This window comes from Grampus griseus (assembly GCF_964374135.1).
Source record: "Grampus griseus genome assembly, chromosome: 2".
Taxonomy (NCBI): Eukaryota; Metazoa; Chordata; class Mammalia; order Artiodactyla; family Delphinidae; genus Grampus; species Grampus griseus.
Genome location: NC_139018.1, coordinates 42002105 through 42019177, shown reverse-complemented (window position 1 = coordinate 42019177; position 17073 = coordinate 42002105). Strand labels below are relative to the sequence as shown.

At 41.7% G+C, this 17073-nt stretch overlaps 1 protein-coding gene across 2 annotated transcripts in view; it reads left to right on the top strand.

Annotated features, from left to right (window-relative positions):
* The window catches only part of DAAM1 (dishevelled associated activator of morphogenesis 1), a 179173-nt gene that overhangs the window by 25638 nt on the left and 136462 nt on the right, over positions 1-17073 (top strand). The window lies entirely within an intron of this gene.

The following is a 17073-nucleotide window of genomic DNA, read 5'->3' as shown; positions in this document are numbered from 1 at the left end:
TACACATTTGAGGCTGTAGGTGATCCAGAATAGCTGGAATAAGTGTCTGGTGACAGTTTGCAGAGGGTGCTGTAGTGATCCCAGCACAATGCCTGGGTGTGGGGTGTTAAGTGTTTCCGTTCAGATTCATCTGGGTTGGCTGCTCCCACAGACCCTTGACAGACTGCTTTTGCTTCCTTGCCTTCCTTGGAAGGTCATCTCCCGAGCAGAGGTGCTTCTCTGGTAACTGGCAAAGCCAGCCATTTCACTTCAGTCAACAGTTTCAACCTGCTCCTTTCCCATATGTTTTAACAGGCCTGATGCTGAGAAACTGAAGTGACTTGCTCTGGACCAGTTCACTTTTTACTTAAAGTAGAAGTGTCCAGAATTAGGAAATAAAAGGAGGAAAGAAAAAAAAAAACTGTCAGACAGTCTTACGTTGGAAAACTGAAACTATCTGTTGTCTTCTTGTTTTTTAATTTTGGTTTCCGCTCTGATTTTTTAAAATTAATTAATTAATTAATTTTTGGCTGCATTGGGTCTTCATTGCTGAACGTGGGCTTTTCTGTAGTTGCGGTGAGCAGGGGCTACTCTTCATTGCAGTGCGTGGGCTTCTCATTATGGTGGCTTCTCTTGTTGCAGAGCACTGGCTCTAGGCACACGGGCTTCAGTAGTTGTGGCACGCGGGCTGTAGAGTGCAGGCTCAGTAGTTGTGGCTCACGGGCTTAGTTGCTCCGCGGCATGTGGGGTCTTCCCTTACCAGGGCTTGAACCCGTGTCTCCTGCATTGGCAGGCGGATTCTTAACCACTGCACCACCAGGGAAGCCCTATCTGTTGTCGTTAACAGGAGATATTTCCCTCTCATCCGTCAGCCCTTTAACAAGTCTGTTTTCTTTCAGAATAAGTTAGGATGGCTTACTGCAAGTTCATCGCCCACCTAAGGGAAGACTGTATGAGAGCTTTAGTTACCATAGCTCATCACCAGTGCACTAGAGGCTCACCAGATTCCCTTGTGGGGGGTTGGGGAGAGCGTGGTGAGTAACATGATGAGTTTGAAGGGCCCTCAAAGTATATACAAAGTTAATGTGCTTTGGTGGAAATGGTTCATTAATCGTAACTTCATTTTCTTCTCAAGGCAAATTCGGATCTCGGAGGTGTTAAAATGTCCACCAATCATATCTGTGTCACTGAAATTATTGATTAATTTGCTGTAATCACATCTAGAGTGACTGCTGTTTCAGGTAAAAAGAGTAGGAATGTAACCTGAACGATTATTATCCAGAAACTGTTTCTTAAAGGCATCCCTAGAAATCTGGGTAAATCTGTAGTCGAGTTAACTGTAATGTGTCCATATCAATTTCCTGGGTTTGATAATGTATCATAGTTATGTAAGGTATTACCAATGGGGGAAGCAGGGGACTTTTCTCTCCTTCTTCTTCTTTTTTTGTTTCCAGTTTCTTATGCGTCTAAGGTTATGGCAAGATTGAAAAGTTAAAAGAAAAATACCCTGAGAAGAATTACCATTCCGGGTGAGACACTTCACTTCAGATCTGTTATCTTTCATTCCTTCCTTCTTCCCTCCCTTCCTCCCTCCCTCCTTCCTCCCTTCCTTCTTTCCTTCCTTCCCTCCTTCCCTTCCTCCCTCCTTCTTTCCTCAGCTTTACTGGGATATATTTCACATATATAAATCACCTATTTTAGAGTACAGTTAATTCGTTTTTTTCACAGTTCATTGTTTATCCACAGAGTTGTGTAACCATCACCACAATCTAATCCCAGAACATTTTCAACTCTCCAGAAAGGAACTCCATAGGCATTAGCAGTCATCTGTGTACCTTTCCTTCCCCCACCCCCATCTTCATCCCAGGCAACCATTAATCTGCTTTCTGTCTCTATGCATTGGCCTCTTCTGGACATTTAATATAAATGGGGTCATAAAATATGTGGTCTTGTGTGACTGGCTTCTTTCATTTAGTATAATGTTTTCAAGACTTCATCCATGTCATAGCATATATCAGGCCTTAATTCTTTTTTATTGCCAAATAATATTCCATGTTATGGCTACACCACATTTGTATATCCATGGACATTTAGGCTATTTCCATTCTGTGGTTATTATGAACAATGCTTCTGTCAGCATTCATGTATAAGTTTTCGTGTGAACATATGTTTTCAGTTCTCTTGGGTAAATACCTAAATATGAAATTGCTAGGTCGTACGGAGACTCTGTGCTTAACATTTTGAGGAACTGCCAGAGTGTCTTCCAAAGGGGCTGTGCCACTTTATATTCCTACCAGCAGTGAATGAAGGTTCCAGTTTTCCACAGCTCAGGTGTTTCTTAAACACTTTGTTTTTGTTGTGTTTATTAAATGTTTCCTCTTGTCTTGGTGGGTGTAAGAGTAGGGAGCTGAATGGTAACTTTGGAGGAAATGAAACAAATGAAAATGAAATAAATTATTTTCAGATAGGCTGAATGTAGTTCTGGAAGCCTTTCAGCCCCTAGCCTATAAACCTTCCTGTTTGACTGGATATGACATTACCAGGAATTTTACTGTCCTGCTTTTTATTCTCCCTGAAGAGAGAAAAGAAATACGTCTTTTCCTCAGCTAGACATGGAAGGTTCAAACAAACATAAAGGACCCCTGAGTTATTAACAATTCCATGGGAACATGTACTTGGTCTATGCCCAGACTAGTTTCTCTAAAATCATTCTCTTGGTGCTTTCCTCTGTGCTGTTCTCCACCGCGTGTAACACAAGGACTGAATCAAGGTTTCTTGAGTTGGTATTTGGAAAAGAAGCGATGACTGGATGCTGGTCAGCTGGCTCGGGCTGTTGGCAGGCCTACCCCGGACCGGGATTTCTGCAGGCTATAGCCTCTCTGTTGTTACAGGCCTGCACCAGGCAGTGGTGTTTGCATTTGCCCTGTCCGAGCTAAGGGTAACAAGGCCTTTCATACTCCACCAGGGCAGTGAGCAGGCAAATCCAGAGATCTTGAAAATGGCCCAGGACACCAGCCAAAGACAAGATCCCAGCTCCTTTGCCCTGTCTGGCCGACTTCGGGAGTAGGCAGGGAAGGGAACAACAAGAAATGTTGTTTCTTAGTTCTGGTATGTAGATCTGAGAACTCCCACTATCTTGGTTACTTTTGGTCATATATTGGCAGTAAGCAATTTTGGCTGCTGAAACCAAACTGTAACAAAGACTCGCCTCTTATGACCACCTTTCTCCGGTTCCCCCCCCCCCACCTTTTTTTTTCCCAGAGAAGGTTATATTTTTTTAATTCAAGTAACTGCAAAGCTAGAAGCTAGAGGGGGGCCCCAGGCTGGGACAAATAATGGCTACCCCCCTCCCCTGCCGTTTATCTTCTTGCAGAGCAGAACTTTATGAATGATAGTTGCAAGGGTAGATTCCCTACAGATTTTCATGAACACACTCATTGTGCGCCTCTGTCACTCTCCTTTTGGGTGGGGCTCACTACACACAGGTAGTGTCTAGAAGGTGAGTGTTTGTCCCTAGGGCCTCTCCAGGCCTGTTTTAGCTGGCAGTCTCCTCCTTGAGCACTCTCGAGCCATACCTACTTTGACTTCCCAGAGTCCTTCCCTGAAATGCCTTGCCCAAATCAGGAGAGGACCCCATGTTCCTTTCTCCTTTCCATTAAAAACTGTCCATCTCAGGCACATTCTTCCAACATCCTATATTACCTCTGTCAAATCAATATCTTGCTTCCATTAAAATGATGTTGGGGGTATGAATGTATATGTGTAAGTGTGGGTATGTGGTTTTTGGACAGCTGTCTATTACAACCATGCAAATGTCTACCCATTTTATTAAGCCTATATGTCATAGATTAGGCCAAAAAAATTTTTTAAGTACATCCATTTCAGGGGTCAACTTCACATCTCCATGAAGCATTAGAATACTTTAATGTTAGAGTAACAGTTGATGTATTTTCTTTTGGCTAGCCCATTGTGTAATTTCTGTAGTAATTAATGTATCTGGCTTAATGACTTCAATTGGAGCTATAAAAAATTGAGTTTATATACAATACATATATATTGTTTTGACTTGTTTTTGGCCCAGCCAATGCTTTGACTGGATTCAGAGTTTATAATGCCTTCCCAAACTCCCTCAGATAGGAGTTTCCAGCAGTTAAAATTTTTTTAAAACAGATCTGTGATATACATTAGTTCATCTGACATTGTGTTTGACTTGGTCTTGGGAGAAAGAGAAGTGTCTAAAAAAAGGCTGCCTCATGCAGGTAGGGGGTGGAAAACTGGCTCTTCCTAATCTGTATATGTGCCTTTTTTGTTACTGACCACAGTGGACCCAGAGAGGCAGCCTGTGTGACATGCCAGGCCTCAGGACCAGCTCCCTGGAAATGTGTTTGACCGATTTCTAAGGCAGTAGGGATCGATCAACCATCAGTCACCATAGCACTTCATATAGCTACCTTCATCTTCAGTAGTGCGAGTGGATTTATCTGCATTACAGCTTATCCACAGAACATCGTCCTTTTATCTCTTTGTGACATTTTCACCTTTGATGGCCTTCTGACTGTATCAGTGTGGCTTATAACTGTAGTTATGAGTGGAAGTCTGCGATCCGATTCTTCTAAATAAACATGTCCTGTGCTGTCCAGTAAAGTAGTGACCAGCTGTATGTGGCTATTGATAAGCAGGTGTGAAACATAACAAAAGAACAGAATGAGTGATCCTTCACGAAGGAGAAAATGTGAAGCCACTTCTGTAGTTCTTTCAGAACTACAGAACTTGTCCCAGAAGACAGGATAGAACAAGGACCAGGATGCTCCCACAGCATGCCGGCGGTCTCCCCAGGGGCTATGCCACGAGCTGGCTAAGTGCTATGGAGTAAGTTTTTCCAGCCTACAGAAAAGATCATTTAAAAGCAAAAACAACCGAAAACAAAACAAAACACCAAACTCCCACAACCTCACCTACAAAGTTTCTGAAGATAGGCTGGTGATAGGGGTGGTAGTGGAGTGTGTTAAGTTCCTCTTCAGCATCACACACTTGGCCTAAGTTTGGAGAGGAATTTAGTTATAATTTTGATTTGGGCACCATTGCTACCAAATGCCAACATTGAAAAGAACACAGTTACAGTAGCCACATTTCAAACCCTCGTTAGCCACGTGTGGCTAGTGACTACTCTGTTGGACGTTGCAGAGATAGAACATATCCATTGTCACAGAAGGTTGGCTGTTGGCTTCTTTTCAGTCCACAGTAAGTTTGTATGCAGACTATCATATAATACTCTTTCCTCCAAGAGTAAAACTCAGACTAACGTCTAGGAAATTAGAATTTCTGCTTGCCAGAACTGGATCTTAGATCTACCTAAGACTTAGTGCCAATATCTTTTATATGTTTGTGAACATATAAACATATAAGGCTTGGTTTGACGATGAACTTGGCTGTAATGCATTCTGATTCATCCTGTCCTTACTTACTCTGGCTTCTTGTTCTCAGGATCCTGCCTTTCTAGTATTCCTTTGGTGCCCACTCCTTTGCCCCAGGGACTGTGGTACTGCATTTAGCCATGCCTTTACTCATTCTTAACTATGGTCTAACATCTTGCTCCAAATGTGTACACTTGCCTTGTCTGGGTGTTAGCCATAGATTGTGTTTGGACCCAAGAGTGGTTCCTGCTATGGATTTTCCAGAATGGCTTCCATTGTCAATCACTGAACCACAAGGAAAAGTATTGTCTTCACTTAATTTCTTGATTTTAAGCATTTGACCAAAGTTTCAAGGGCTCTCCTCCTGAGATTTTGTTTTACCAGAAGCTTCTGGCAGGAGATAGAATGATCTGAGGAAGAGATTCATGGAAGTCAGAGAATCGGTGTCTCTGTCCTTTAAATGTTATGGAACGTAACTAAATCGTAAGCTCTTGAAAGGCAAAAGCAATGTATTTTACTTTATCACTATATTTAACCTGAAGTACTTAACCTATAGTACTTAAACTATAATTGGCTGATTGATTAACTCTAGAGCAGACGTGCTCAATATGGTTTTTCCTTTGTTTTAATTTTTGTCTACATTTAAAGGTGCTAAAATTGAATATTCTCTATTGAAAATAAGCTTGCCTAGTTTTGAACGATGAACTAGTTTATTACATGGTTTCCTCTTGAACCACACTCATTCTTGCTTCCAATAATACTTACTATGAATCTGTTAGTGATAATTAATAGCTCTCTTGATGAAGCCAGAAAATGAATGTGGTTAGTGAGGCAACACTGATGAAACAATGTTTTTTCCTCTAACACAAAATAGGACTTGGGCTCCGTTCTTTGCCTTTGCTTCCTCCCTGCACCTTATTCCACAGATGCGTATAGCCCCATTTATTCCATTAGGCAGTGAGGACCCCTGGAACTAAATAGAATACAGCTCTAGGATTCTGGATGCAGTAGAATGCTGGGTGTGTTGGGCAGACATCTTGATCTGAGCCTATCCTTGGGTCGGCTTTGCCACTACTAGCTCTGAGTCTGGGGAGTTTTGCTCTAATTTCTCTTTTGATCAAATGAGTATTATGATGCCTGGTTTCCCTGTCTACTTAGAGGGGGCTTGTGAAGATCAAAGGAGAAAGAGTACATGGAAGCATTTTGCACAGTACTATGAAATGTAAGACCTTGCTACTAAAAGAGTAATACATTACTCATGTGTATCTGTGCGTTGATATTTATACTCATTGAATCATCTTATTTATGTGTCAAGAAACTCAAGCCTTATGACATTGGGGCACCTAAGAACAACTGCAAGGAATCTAATGGAATATATGCCAAAATATATTTTTGTTGCCTGAGGATGATTTTTTTTTTTTTGCATTTGAAAGGTCAACTTGGTACCTCTTATTATTTTCAAGTAGTTTGAGAATGGAGTGCAGGACATTTTTATTTGGTGGTAGACTGTTCCCTGGAACATTCAACCAAGTAGAGGGGGGATTGAACTGATGTCTACTTCCTTGTGTGCTGTTCTCTGGGCTGACTTGGTTTGCACCTCTGTAAGATCATAGAGAAGGCACCAAGTAGCACCAAAGTGGCTATTTCTTTGTTCTTTTTCCTTTAGTTGATGCATCAGAATTATTTTGATTGCAAGCAAAAGAAATTAAACTTAAGCCAAAAAAAAAAAAGAATTTGCCAGAAGAATATGGGGTAGCCCTAATGCAAGCTGGAAAGCACAGGTGGCTCTGGAGATTTAGAATTCCAGGGAGAAAGTCTACTTGTCCTATTTTAGGTCTTTGCTCAGCACTGGCACATTTTTGGCAGGATTGGAGGGGTGGGGACGAGACACCAAGAGTGTAAGGAGCAAGGGTGGGTCACTCCCTATCAAACCGGTGTGCTAGACAGGCAAAAGTAACAGTAGATTTCAGCAGGTTCTCAGTTCTCTGAAATTAGGGTCCAACTTAACATGCTCGCTCCATGTATCTGCCAGCCTGGGTTAAACCTCCCTTCCCCTTTTCTTAACAAGGGAAGTAGAAGTTGAGAAAGATTAAAGAGGGAAGGATCTTCACTGCTGGGCACCGCAGTGTACACCCAGGACTATGGAATGGGTGGTCCTTACCTCTCCAAAGGCAGGCACTCTTTTATAGTGTAGTGGGATCCTTTGGTACTCCCTTATTTTGTTTTTTCTTTTTTGCTTTACCATTGTAGTTATATAATTTTAAATAGTGGGGAGAAAAGAAGTAAGGCTGTTACCTCAACTGGGGGCAGCACGGAGCATAGAACCTGGTTCTAGTAGATACCCTTTAAATATTTTTTGAAGAAGTGCTGGAATTACAACATATTTTGGCCTTTCTTACCATATTCTTCTTTCTTTTTTTAATCTTAAGGGACGGAAAACGCCCTACCAGTGATACTGAAATCTTTTAAATTTGTGGCATGATAGGAAAATGTAGTTACAGTGTCGACATTCTGGCATCCTCTATTCATCATTCTTTATGGAAAAAAAATAATTACAGTGGTTCTCACTGACACAATTCCAAGGAGCTAATGGTTTCCCATGACATAAGTTGGATATTAAGATATTTTACCTAGAGATAATATCAGCCTCTCATAGAATTTAGAAATGATATTCTTGCCCAGCATCGTTCTTTGTCCCCCTCCCTTTCCCCCCACTTGGAAGAGAAAACTAAAGGAAGGAGAAATTGCATTTTTACTATTGGTTGAAAATGGTTTAGAGCATCACTTGATTTGATGATATCTGGAAATTCACTTAACTTAAACTGTTTTGTCTTCCCACACATTTTGAACGGATGGTAAAAGGGAAATAACGCTGTAGAAGCAGAAGGGTTATTTTTAGCTTGCACTCCTATATTTGGGCTTCATTACGCAAATTTTTTTCCCCAGGGCCGGGGTCATATTTATGTGTACTGTGCTTGATGGCTTTTCCTTATTCTTCTCTTTGCGCAGAACCACCTGGAAGCCAGCACGCACTGTACATGTCAGTCTGTAATCTGAATAAGCCGTGTGTCTTCCTTGCCTACCTCTTCCTTCCACGCTTCCCCCAAGTGTTGCAGATCAAAAGGTTACTTTTTTCAGATTTACCTCTGGTTTCAAGTAATTTATTTCTCCAGTGACCCTCCCTTGGTAGAACGAATGCTCTCCATTTTTTTTCCCCCTGAGTTCTCAAACACCTTAATTTTCAATTGATTTTTTTTAAGTTATATATTTAGGAAATGTTAGAGAAGTAGTCTAACGAATTCCTTTTTTATGAGGATTTGACTGAATATATATTTGTAGCTCTGATTAGCCAGCAAGTATTGAAACTAAGAAGCTGAGTTTAGTGGGCTAATTTGGAAGATGTCCTCTGTGGGTGTTTCCTCTGTGTGTGTCATTTTGCACAACGTTACACATCAGTGGAAGGTATTGATTTAGCATGTTTGCCAAAGACACTCCTGGTTTTCACTGAGCAGGGGATGCTTTTTGTAGTTTGGTTTCCATTACGTTTGGAGGAGATCTTCCTGACACCAGTGTATCATTTAGTGTTTGTTTTTTTTTTTTGTTGAGTTTGATTTAGAAATTCACTTCACATGGTTCTTAAAGAGAGAGAAAAACCAAGATTTAAAATATACAAATAAGATTAAAAGGAAGACCCAGATTTACTTGTAATTTGTCCTGGCCCTTTGTATATTCATTCTGCTCTCAATTTTGAAGTAAATACAGTTGAAATATTTCTCCATTCATGTACTGTGTAACAGGTGGTCAACAGTGTAGTCCTAAGTTCTAACAACTTGGTAAAAGTAAATAGGTTGTATAAAACCTGCCTGATATACCTCTTAGTTGAAATTCAAAGGAATGAGGCTTCCCCACCCTGTGGGTCGGCTTCTGTTCTTAGCAAGCTGTCAGAGGCTCTTCAGGGAAGCCATGGCTCTAGATGGTGTTTCCATCCTGATGGGTGGCCAGGGCTATTTTCCTGCCTATAAATAGTTCACTGGGTTGCAATGAATGCCAAATAAGTTTCTCCCCACAAAACCCGTTTTTTTTTTTTTTTTTTTTGCGGTACGTGGGCCTCTCACTGTTGTGGCCTCTCCTGTTGCGGAGCACAGGCTCCGGACGCGCAGGCTCCGCGGCATGTGGGATCTTCCCGGACCGGGGCACGAACCCGTGTCCCCTGCATTGGCAGGCAGACTCTCAACCACTGCGCCACCTGGGAAGCCCTCAAAACCCGTTTTAAGAGTAGAATGTTTGAAATAATGGAACAGTGATAGCACTGTCAACTTACCGGTGTAAACCTTAGTTGATTTTAAATTCAAGGCCTGTCGTTAGCTCTCTTTCCCTTACAACTGGAATTTCAGCTGTGATGCAGATGAAGCAAACCACATGACAAGTCCATTGTTTCTCTATGAAACAGTGGGTATCTGGGTGAGCCTTTTGCCGATTCCTTACAAATAGGTCCCCACAGGTGGCCATAGTGGAACTTGACTCACGGAGCCTTTGCCAACTGGAAGTGTGACTAGGGTAGCACAGAGACTGGTGTAACTGGAAGCAAACATTGCAGCTGAGCAAGCAGGGCAATGGTGATGGTGGTGGTGTGGTGTACAGGGACACTTAGAGGCGTTTTCTTAAAAACAGGGGTCCCCTTACCCAGGGAGGCAGTAGTGTTCCACAGGATACCATCGGGCCTCTTCCTCGGCCTGGGTTTCTTGCTATCCAAGCAAATTAAACACTTAAAAAACAAAAAAGATATTAATTAAATTGACCATTTGAATTTAAGAAACATTGTTCCATGGCACGTGGGACTCCTTTCATCATCCTGTTGTCAGAATTAAAAGTTTTCTCTGTTGAGCAACTGTATACTTGCTGTCAGCATGTCTTTTGCTGCTTACAGTGATGTAGAGGTTAAAACGGATTAAATTCAAATGTTTTAGCAGGTGGGTAATGTAACTCAGCATGGGAAGGAAAGCAGTTATTCATTTTGCATATTAAACACACAAGAATATTCATTTCCACTCGTCTCCCAGTTTTCTTCAGACATGTGACACACTGTCGTGTTTTCCCATTTTTGATAGAAATGCAAGTGCAGGAATTACTTTACCATCCACCCAATTAAGTGCAAGTGATAATGATGAAAAACGGCAACTGACTCCTGGCTTTGGTGTTGGAGAAGGAGTAGGGAGTGGTGGGACCTTGGCAAACTTGTGCATCAAATTGCTGCTGCTTGGGAATGAAAGCCCTATGTTAATAGAATGCCCAACTCTTTGACAATTAATAAAACCACAGTTTTTAAAATAAATTTATTTAATTTATTTGATTTTTGGCTGCATTGGGTCTTCGTTGCTGGGCGCGACCTTTTCTCTGGTGGTGGCGAGTGGGGGCTACTCTTCGTTGTGGTGCACGGGCTTCTCATTGCGGTGGCTTCTCTTGTTGCAGAGCACGGGCTCTAGGCGTGCAGGCTTCAGTAGTTGTGGCTCTCGGGCTCTAGAGCGCAGGCTCAGTAGTTGTGGCGCACGGGCTTAGTTGCTCCGCAGCATGTGGGATTTTCCCTGACCAGGGCTCGAACCCGTGTCCCCTGCATTGGCAGGCGGATTCTTAACACCTGCGCCACCAGGGAAGCCCCAAACTACATTTAAAAACTTTTTTTTTTTTTTTTTTTTTTTGCGGTACGTGGGCCTCTCACTGTTGTGGCCTCTCCCGTTGCGGAGCACAGGCTCCAGATGCGCAGGCTCAGCGGCCACGGCTCACGGGCCCAGCCGCTCCGTGGCATGTGGGATCTTCCCAGACTGGGGCACGAACCCGTGTCCCCTGCATCGGCAGGCGGACTCTCAACCACTGTGCCACCAGGGAAGCCCCCTAAAAACATTATTTTTAAAGGAGGCTGTTTGGTCTAATGATTAAGAGTTTGGCTCTGGAGCCAGATAGCCAGGGTTCAAATCTCAGCTGTGCCATTTGTTAGCTGTGTGACCTTGGACAGTTATACTTAATCCTTGAGCCCCAGATCCTCACTGAAAAACAATGCCAATAATAAAAACCTCATTATAGGCTTATGGTTAGAACTTGATGAGAAAGTCCATTAGAAGAACTCAGTGCCTGACCTGTATATGGTAGTTAAGTGCTTAACAAACACTAGCTTTTACTATATTATTAGTCAACACTGAGTGGGTCTACGAAAGTGTTTGAATGAACCACCAATATGCAACTTGTGTTTAAGAGCACCGACTTTGGAGCCAGCCAGCTTTGAATCTAGGCGCTACCATGTACTAGCTGAGTATCTTTGGGCAACTTATGTGACCCTTCTGAGCCTTTGTTTTTAATCAGTTGTAAGTGTGGCACAGTAGTACCAACATCCGGGCTTAATGAGGGTTCATTGAGGTAAGGCATGTGAAGTAATTGGCTCATTTGATAAATATACTGTTTATTGAGCACTTGGTAAAGTCTCCACCAGCCTGAGGGTTAGTATTGTTTTATCCCCACTTTACAGGGGAGGAAACTGTTTGCAAGTTAATTCCTTTGGGAAGTTGTGCACTGGCTTTTCTCCAGCAGTGCTTCAGGAAGGTTCACGCTCCTGCATACTTTTTCCCATTGTTCTTCCATAGCCTGTTCAGCTGTGCTCATGAACATCCATACCTGTCACCTCACAGCGTTCAGCATGAAGAAAGCTTGTTCTGCAGATCTGTGCTGCAGATCTGTGCATTGTCACGTCTTAGGAAAGCCAGTTGAATGTCATATCGCTAGAATATTTCATAACTACTCATTCTTCATAAATTTACATTGTTCACTCAGTCATGGTTTTATCAGAGCACCTCTGACTTGGCGTTTCTTCTGAATACTCTTGATTTCTTTTATTCTTGGATCTAAAAGTAGAAAGTTGTCTTTTCAGATTCGTAAATTGTCTGAAATATTGGAGGGAAAAGGGCATTGACAAAGGAGACTGATTTGGTAGCTGTTCACCAACATATTGAAGCTCTCTACCCTTGAAACAGCCCTCCATTTAGTTTGGAGATGGTGGACCAAGCCATATGGTACATCTTTGCAGGCTTTCGAGGAATACCGCATTTTGTCCAAACCAGCTAACTGCTTTGAAAGATTTCTGTTGGGACATGTGCACAGCTGGTATGCAGAGGTGACAAAGAAGCAGAACTCACTTCTTCCAATGAACAGCCTGGTAGACTTAGGAAAATAGGCTTAATTATGCTTAATAGTGGGAAATTCCCTTTCTTAAAAAAAAAAAGTCCCATTTGAAATGACATAAAACGGTCTGTACAAGGAGGAAGGCAGTCAGTTTTTTTGCAGGGAGTGGGTAATCATGTCCTTAGCAGAAACTCTCTTAACAAAGTGTTCTTTCTTGAGCTTCTAGGCATTTGAAGCTTCAGGTAATTTTCAGCAGGTCGAAAGAAAGAAGTTGCGGCAAAATGGAATTGCCAAAGCAATGCTTTCACTATGATTAGTTTTCTATCTAGTCGTGTTTTTTAGTAGCTAAGGACCTGAAGACGGAAATTTCTTAGAATCATGATTCTGCTCATTACTCATCACACAAAGTCTGGTCCCTGCTGAGCCCTTTGTCGTCGCCTTGTGCCTCTTCCTCTTGTCCATCGTGCTGCAGGCACATCAGCCACCTTTTTGTTTGTCAAGTGGCTTCGCATTTCCTCCCCTCCAGCCTTTGCTGTTCTCCCTGCCTGGGACAGTCTTTCTTTAGATTTTGCATGGCTGGCTTCTTCTCACCATTCAAATATGAGTTCCAAAGGCATATTCTCAGCTGTCATCTTCATGACTTTGCATCTTCTAAGGAATCACTGCCTCTTCAGAATCCTTGGCCACTCTCTAAATATCCTGTTTTATCTATCTGAAATTAGAGTACTTATGTTTTTCTCCTCTCAATAGAATATGATCTCCATGAAGATGAGGGCCACATCTTTCTGGTTCATTGATGGGTCTCGAGCACCTAGAACGGTCTCCAAAGGTGCTCAGTATATGCTTATTAAATGAATGAATTTATTTTTAATACAAGTGTTTTTGAAAACCTCCCCCAAATTCTTTTGTTTCATGTGATTAGTATATACCAGAGGTCAGCAAACTTTTTCTGTAAGGTGTTAGTAAATGTTCTAGGTTTGGGGGCCCAAAATACCTCCCTGGCAACTACTCAGGAAGCAGCCATAGCCAGTCTGTAGACATGGGTGTCACTGTGATCCAGTAAAACTTTACAACTGTTGGGGAGCAGAGGGGTACCGCATTTGACCTCTGGGTCCATCCCTCATGTAGGGTCCATCAGTTTTAACCTACACATTCTGGAACGTATGTGAAAGAGTGTGGGATTTGAAGAATAGCTGTCTTAATCAGAGGCTCAGTTCAGCTGGTTTACAACTAGGAAAGTGTGACTACCTATTCCTGTTACGTTAGAAGGGAACGTGTAGTGAAAATTATCTGTAGCTTGATAGGAACATTCCAAAAGAGAGATATCCCATATGCATGTGGTGGAATACACATTAGAGAGTGTTGTGACAGAAAAGTTAACTACTGATCTAGCATTGCGGTGAAAATACCAGGAGACATGTTTATAAGAATTAGAAGTTGAAAAAGTTTATTTTGACCACCTCTGGCTCACCTAAGCCAGTATAGGATTTAGTTGAGGCTAATGCAGCAAATTTAGGAAATGGATTGATCGGAAATTAAGGAGCACTTGATGTACTTTTCTTCTGAAGGAGGAATAAACTCAAGGATACCTAAATGCTATCAAGCATACTTTAGAAAACTTGACTCTATAAAACGTTTTGTACCAGGATTGACACAGGCCCTGTTGTCTCTGATAAGGCACTACCACATGGCTGAGCGCTCCTAGAAGCCGAGGAGACTGTTAGTCCCTGGACTTTCTCCCTCCTTCCCACACTGCTCCCCAAGGCAGGAACCAGCTGGTCAGTGGGAAGTGCCTCTGAACTGGCGCATTCAGTTATGTGAAGGCTCACAGATTCACAAGTGATATGCCACATAATTTGCCTGTGGAGCTGGTTTCTAGTTTTCTTTGACTGAAAGTGTTTAAAAGAATGCAATCAAAGTTGACTTATTCTACTAAGTAGAGTGTACAAATCTTGATAAAATTTCAAACAGTGTTTAAAACAGCATCATTATAAACCAGAAACATTCATACAGGTTTTTTGTTTGTTTTTAGTTTTGGTAAAAAACACAGTCATACAGGATTTTGAGATTCATTTGCTAGGTCAGGCTGTGTGGTAATCAAGAATCCATTTAGAATCTCTCTTTGAGTCTTACTTAATTGCTGTGTCTTAAATTAGTGTGTGGCCTTGAGGAAGTCTTTTAATCTCCCAGAGCCTCAGTATCTATAAAATGAAGATGATCTCTCAAGCTTCTTTTATAATCTGGGGTGATTTTTAGTTGAGCACATATGCTAGCTCCAGTTTTGCTGGAACTGGGAAAATTAGTGAAGCCCATATATCCCTTTGAAGCTATTAGCATGCTTTTAGGTGATACATTCGCAACTTGCTTCTCCTTTAAAACAAAATGGGTCTGTTTGGAATGATTTGTGAGGATATAACTGACAATTTTGCAGAGTAGGATATTTGTTCTTTACGTTGTGATCTTTCCATCCGTGGACACGAAGGCTATTTAGAGAGAAATCTTGGAAGTACAAATAATTCATATTTTTAACATAATGGCTCAGGTCCTAGTAAGGTGAGTGTCTTGGTTGTCTTTTATCAGTTTTGTCTGTCTGTTTTATGAGATGCCTTTATGACCTTGTGACTGAGAGAAAGCTCAGAGGGGTCCAGCAGGACCCCTGTCCTCAGCTAGATGGCTGTGACAGACCCATATGGAACCCAGAGTTTCTCAGGATGTCTCTCTACAGGGAGCAGGCAGCTGGTGTTAGTAGCCCCTTCCTTCTGTTCTGCTAAGATGTAACAGTTTTCTGAAGGCCCATTCATATTTCATCTGTTTTAAACATTTCTGAGGTCATCATAATTTGGAAGTGCAGTTTATGTCCTCTGAATCCCTATAGTACTTAATACCTCTTTTGTGGCATTTATATCTAGTGCTGTGTGTTTTGCTGTGTTCATCAGTCTCTGTTAGACTGTAAGCTCCTGAATGACTGGAACCAAGTGTGATTTCTCTCACTGTCTCCCACCCTAACGAGACAGTCATGGGTATAGTTTTTCCTTCCCCTGTGTTCTCATCGCACATCTGCAGGGCAGCCTCTCCCTTTTATCTACTTGACTTCTAAAAGGCACAGAGGATGGCGCCGTCAATTTTGTATTCCTAATCCTTCACGTATAACCCCTGACAAATAGCTGCTTAATGGAAGAGGAAGTAAAGCTGCAGTTGACCCAATAAAACACTGGAATATCTACATTTGTATAATCTTTGCTGATCTAGACACCTCCTGGAAGTATCATGTATTAGCCTCTAAAACATCGAATGTGTCGATGACACATAGTAATCAACTATTTCACACATAATTTATATGATGTTTCTTTCATCTGAGCCTTTTCGTGAAAGAGCCTCAGGCTACTTTATGAGATGATTCTAGGATGGGCAGGATGGCAGTGCAGAATACTGGGAAAAGGAGGCCTGAATTCAAGTCCCTGCTTTGTTGCTTCAGAGTATTTTGACCTTGTGGAGGTCACGTTAGTGCTCAAAGAAGTTTCTCATCTGTGAAGTAGAAATAAAGACAATATCTGATTGCCTGTGCCTCTCTCTTCCTCTCTCAGGAAAAATTTGTTGGGAAAATCAAATGATACAGCACATACACAAGTACTTAGAAAACCATAAATTAATTTACGAAGGGACTATACTCTTACATATTATAAAGGAGGATTACACCCTATGGTTTTAACACTTAGATTTTTTGTGATTTTATGAAATAAGTAATCCAACCTGTAATTAGGACAGTTGGCTATAGGGTCCTCAAGTTCTACCTGTTACACCCAAGTCCTGCAAAAAGGATGGTAATACCCAATTAGTTAAACACAGTTTCCTTATTGCCTTGCTAGTTCTTTTTCTAGGTAGAAAACGAGAGATAACTAATGAATTTTATGCCCAGTGCAGAACACTAAACTTTACTCACCACCTCTTGCCTTTTCCAGTTTCTCCAGTCTCTTTCTCATCGCCCCCAATGGGTTTGATACCTTTCCCTGTGACACTTTCTTTTGCAGGCTCAATGGTAGTCTTTTCAGATTCTTGACGCTTTTCTTCAATTTTGCCTTGTCGTATGCTTTTTTTCCCTCCCTGCCCTTGTTATACCTTCTCTGCCACACAGCTTCTCTCTCAAACTCTACTGCTGGGAACAGAGTTAGAGATGAATGTCTAAAATCTTGGATTGCGGCCTGTCTTTGAGAAAGAGAAAGACGGGTGGTGATTTCTGAATGCTCCCTGTCTAGCAATGATGATGACTTTTACATTCTAGTAACTCTGTCTTTTTAGCACTGTATATACCAAAACTTCTGTTACTTCCCAGCTTCAAGGAGCAAGTCCCCCCATAGGCTTATTTAAGATTCCTGGAAAGTCAGCCTTGTAAAATTTGTTTCCAAAATAGGAATCCTTTGAGAAAAGAGGTGTTAACATTAGTCATACTGATTTGTGAGCAGCAAAATCTTTAGAGCCTTCTCTGAAACGAGACATTTGTGTTTGGATTTGTGGC